General features: G+C 33.6%; 1 long non-coding RNA gene across 1 annotated transcript; it reads right to left on the bottom strand.

The window, feature by feature from the left end:
* Positions 1-4360: 4360 nt before the first annotated feature.
* Positions 4361-5006, bottom strand: LOC148772899 (uncharacterized). Its single transcript, XR_016032967.1, has 2 exons — positions 4901-5006; positions 4361-4537 (listed from the first exon to the last, which is right to left on the bottom strand). It is a non-coding gene; the product is annotated as an uncharacterized LOC148772899 (long non-coding RNA).
* Positions 5007-5814: the final 808 nt, after the last annotated feature.

The following is a 5814-nucleotide window of genomic DNA, read 5'->3' as shown; positions in this document are numbered from 1 at the left end:
TACACGGCAATCACACACATATTACACACACACACACACACACACACACACACACACACACATATATATATATATATATATATATATATATATATATATATATATATATATATATCATAAATCACACACACACAACAGTACAGACACACGACACACACAAACCTGCAGCCCCAAAACACAATTAAAAAGAATATTAAACCACCAAACCATGTCCTTAAAGTACCAACATCTTTATCCTTTCATTAATGGGATTTCTCCCACTTTCATTCATTAAATGTTGTAAAAAATTATTACAGCCCCTTAACATAGATCAGCTGCAGATTTTTAAACCATAAATTCATATTCTCACAATTAATGTATTAACAATCTAAAAGCACAATGATTAAAGCACAAAAGTTCCACTTATAACACATGCACAACAAATATTTTGAAATAATAGTAAATGACTTCTAAAAATTCTCAAATTTAATTATAGGCCTCCTCACTGACTAAGTGTCCAGATTTAAAAAACCTTTTGCAGTTTTACCAATAATCGAATTTATGAAAATTAAAATACCAAGCAAATGGTGTTTAAGCCAAAGAGTGATTTTCCAACTAATACTAATTCCAAACTATGACCAAATAACAAATAAACAAAATTTCACTTACTACCTACTTAAAATTGAAGATTCAAACATTTTCCAAACTGAAATTTCAAGAAATTGCGAGTTAGCCCTTAAGATTCATAGATCTACACATGCAACCCCAAAAATCTTGAAAGCTCACTTTCTTTAGCCAAAAATTCCCAAAATACGAAATATTTAATATTTAAACACAAAATACTTAGATTCACAATTTGGCCGAAGAAATTCGACATTTAATGTTTCTGGCCTATCTCCATTTGATGTAGGTCAGATTCGAGGACGAATCCTTTTCAAGAGTGGGAGGATGATACGATCCAACCAATTACGCGAGGTAGTGCCGAGCTGGATGAATGATTTGATGACTTGGACGAGCTGCATGTGCCAAGAGGACCGATTACGCGAGCTCGGGCCAAGTGCATTGAAGCAGCCATAATTAGCTTAGTAGAACACGGGCCCCGTAAGGAAGAATTGACGAAGTCTATTTCGATCCTAGCTGAGCTTAATTGGAGCGAATTATCGGGCAAGATTGTGAAGCAAGCCGAGCTCAAGGACTTGAGCCCGTCTAGTCATCCAACCGAGAAGACGTGACTTGGAAAAGATGATTATTATTAATTTTCGTATTTTATTATTGGACAATTTTTTCTTGTTATTTAGAGTCCGATTTGGACTAGATTTAATTTATTTCGCTATTTCCTTATAATAGATAAGTTATGATTTATTTTCGGGGAAATTAGTTAGACCCCCCTCATCCCCCAACTTATATAGGTGGGAGTCCAATCTATTAGATGATTATAGCTATAGGTCCCTTGAACAATATATATATATATATATATATATAAGTTAATTAAAATAATAAGTAAATCGACATAAATACCCCCAAACAATATATTATGTTATATAGTAGTTATTTCTGGAAATAGGAGAACAAATCCCTCATATTAAGTGACGTGATTTATTACTTATAAAAAAAACGCAGGGAAAACAATTGAGGGTGGAAGGAGAAGAAGGTGAGCGACATATGAGATGTTGAAGGTGGTCAAGATTGATACAGTGGAAGGAAATTCAGAAAATGCTCGCCCCAATCTTGAGTAGTGATTCTAGGCAAGCGACCCACACCAGATTTGATGCTTCTCTTCACCGGCGTTCGGAATTCACCTTCCGCTTCATCCCCCACAATTTCTCTATCTTGCGCCCTACATCCTCGCCGACATTGACTAGTTGCACTCCATTGGTTGAGTTCATTACAGCGGCGGCGGCGACTCTAGAGTTTGTGGCGGAGCTAGGGCTGGCGGCAATGGATTTGTGAGATGTAGTTTATTGTTGCGTTTTGCAATTATCAGTATTATTGGGGGTGAGTATTTTTTTACTTTTTTTTGTCTGCAATTTGCAATCTCATGTTGCACATTAGTCTTTCATTCAAAAAGTTAGTGTATTTTTGATTAATCTGTTTTTTTTCCTTTTAGTTGTTTTCATTTTGCATTTTGCATTTTTCAATTTTATGCTACATATCCTTTTTCTCTTTTATTTGGAAGAGTAGATTTATATTTTTCTTTTGTTTGATGTTTGCATTTGCATGATCTGTATTATGTTTTTCATTTTATAGTTAGTGTTTTGCATTTAGATGATGCAGTTTCTTGTTTGCATACGCCAAGTCATTGGCGGCGGCAGCACGGCAACAGAGGTGGTGTTTCTTTTCAAGATTATGTTGTCGTTTTTTTAACTAGGATGAGAGAGTTTAGGGATAATTTGATTTGAAAGAGAGATTTTAGGTGATTTGATTTAGGAGAGAGATTTTGGAAATTTAATTTGAAAATAAAAATTTCCTTATTTTTCTCAAAGATATTTTTGGCACAAAATGTATAACGGACCTATAGAAAAATAGGACTTATGACTTGGGTTTATTGCTATAGAATTTAATATGTAGGGGGCTATAGCAAATTGCCTCTTTATTTTCCTTGTTAGATTAGGTCTCTTTGACACTGATAAATAGGTTGTTTTAGGTTCATTATTATTTGGATGTTTTTAAGTATTAATTTGAGAGATTAATAATTCTCCTTCATTGTTCTTCAATAACTCTTCGGGATATTTTACGAGTGAATTCTTGTGAACTATTCTTAGAGATATAGTATTGGTTTCTGATTCATAATAATCACGGGGTCAATACTTTCACATTGATAATATTGGTTTCTAGCTCTCTATAGCTACGGAGTCAATATTCCGAATTCCGCCAATTGAATCCTTTCTTTGGACGTTCCGTTCTTGCTTCCGCATAAGATTATTGGGTCCTGTAACAAATTCTACGGGGTTCGTATCATTAATAAAAGATGTTTCGGATTTATCTTAAAAATAAAAAATAAAATTGGGCCTAATATAATCACCCTTGTGTAATGGGAAGTTTTGTCAAATTTTCTCATTAAATATACTACATCAAATAAACAATCTAATAAAACACATAACGTAGAAAGAAATTGCAATTATTGACATATCTAAGTTAATGAAAGCACACACATGGCAATTGACACTAGTAGAAAATGACTTTTTACTACAATTTTTTCGCTACGGTAAAAAATCGTAACAAAAGGTACCTTTTACTCAATGACAATCTTGGAGTCGTAGTAAAATGCTAAGATTAACCGTAGCAAAAAAATATTTGTTACGGCCATTTACCGTAATAAAGCTTTTGTCACGCCCCTATCTACTACGGGGCAAATTCGTAAAAAATGCGTAGCAAAAGACTTTTTGCAACGAATTTGGTAAATTTTACTAAAAAAAAAAAAATTTCTAGTATGAATACAGTACAAAGCAAATACATAATTTGATCACATATATGGCATAAAAATATATTGACAAAGAAGATTGCATAATTTATGAGTTTACGAGTTGTTGGTCGTCCGTCATTTTTTTATTTCATGGACTCAAAATTACGTTAAATGTCAAGAATAGGAATGACTTACAAATACCATATTTTCTGCCATAAGATGTTCACTTTATTAACATGCACGCACTCCTACGCATACTAAAACACACATTCAATACATCAACTTCATATCGTTTTCTGCATTTATTTTCTCTGTTATTATTTTACTTTTTCTTGAATTATTTCTCCAACTAACTTGAGCGGGGCTCAAGCTCTGGGATTTTTGGTTAACGATGATCAAGATAGGGAAATGTATTCGAGAAGAACCAATTTTGATGGATGTTAAATCGACCTCCATCAGATACCTTTGGACATACACCAACTATCGAGGCGAGAATGTAGTCAAACTATCAAAATTTATAACGATTTCAAAGATTATATAATGTAAAACTGCAAAATTGTAAAATAAAAATTATCATAGAATATTTATGAAAACTACAAAAGGTTTATATGATTGACATCTTCGAAAAAGGTGTAAAACAATAATAACGTATTTGTTAGAAATGTATATAAAAACTAAAATTTAAAAATATCATTTATGAACGGTGTCAAACAATCTTCAGGTTAAAACATTTGTTTAAACTATGAATTTCGGACAAAGTATGTTTTTCTACTGACTAAAGGTAGTCTATCCTTAAATCCTTTTTCGTACGAGTTAATTAGTTCGATCTTGATTTCTAAATTGCAGCGTTGTATCAAATGAAATTTTGTTTCACCCATGTCCTTAATTATACTAGAACGTTTGTTGGTTCTGTATATGTAGGGGATAGAATAGAAGCCCCATATTGACTAATAATTAAGGTTATAAAACCAAGCATCATCAATCATCAAACAATTAAAAAAAAAATTCGGGCTTCATTGTACGGATGAATCGAACGTATCTAGTTCTAGTTAGGAAGCCAGCTTAATTAGCTGGACTTGAATATCTGGATGGCATCATCTATGGCAGCTGCATTATTCTTCAACACCTTCCACTGACCAATAGTTAAGCTTATTCCTGCATGCCAATCAAGCTTTCTCAAATTAATACTCCATCGACTAACTAATTTTTTTTTTAATAAATCAAAATCTTCAACCAACAAATCTCATTCTATGGACATGCAAAATAGATTTGATATATACTCATCTATACTAAATTCATTATTTGACCTAGATCGTATACTTATAATTATGATGCATGCTACAACAATAATATAAAGAAAGAACTCAATGAGAGAGGAGAAAAAAAGGGTCATAATATATGTTTTCGACTAATAATAATAAACTCGAAGCCATTTAATTAAAATCAGTTTGCACTGCATAAATTAAATGTATCAGATAAATTTTTAAATGGAAAAGAAAAGGATATATATAAATATACCTTTGGCGGAAGGAAATTCTTTGTCGCCTTTGGTGTAGTATTATCTCACTGATACCAAAATCGTCCCATTATGTTCTGCTAACGTCACCCTTCTTGTAGATGATAGCTGAACACGGCCTTGTAAACAAATCTCAGCTACTAATCACATATATATATAATAATGATGATGCTAAGGTATAGCTCACCTAGGATAGTATAGAAAACGAGCTGGGAGAGCAAAGCGGATCAGTAGCTTGATAACTTGATGATCCTGAGGTCCCTGCGAAAAGAGCACACGTGAACTAAGCCGGGGGTTGATCCGGCGGAAACCCCTCCGACGCTCAAGTCAGATGTGTGGATCGTAGAGAGAATAAAACTTGAGGTGAATTGTCAATAATGAGAGCGTACCTTTACAAAATGAATAAAACTTCTATTTATATGTCGTTGATTAAGTTGGGCTTATTTTGTTGGGCCCAAGCCTTATTTTGAAGGAGCTTGGGCTTTCGTGTAATGGACCCACATGTATGTGATTGGGCTTTCTTGTAATGGGCCTAATTGGTAGATAAATTTGAGGGCCCATTGGGTCGGCCCATTTAGGTATATCATTAAGCCCCCCAACTCTCGATTCGAGACGGGGACGTGTGTAGAGGGATCCGGGTCGTGTCGAGAGTTAATTGCGGCGTTGATTGAATTGTTTCCGTTGGTGGTGAATTAATTCCTTAATTTAAATAAGGAATAATTGTATTTATTTGGCAGCGAGGTATATATTTAAGGGTTTTAAATAATATACCAGGGGCCAAATAAATATACTCCTTTTGTGTTGGAAAGAATTTAACTTCAACTCTTGCGTAATAGATATGGGTATGTATCTTTAACCTTAGGTCTTCTTCTGCTTTCTTTTCTTTTATTTTATATCGGTAGAGTAGAAATTTTTT

The sequence above is a fragment of the Erythranthe guttata genome, chromosome 1, assembly GCF_056151865.1.
Source record: "Erythranthe guttata isolate IM_541 chromosome 1, IM_541, whole genome shotgun sequence".
NCBI classification, from domain to species: domain Eukaryota; kingdom Viridiplantae; phylum Streptophyta; class Magnoliopsida; order Lamiales; family Phrymaceae; genus Erythranthe; species Erythranthe guttata.
The sequence above is the reverse complement of the archived record's forward strand: the minus strand, read 5'-3'. Positions and strand labels throughout refer to the sequence as shown.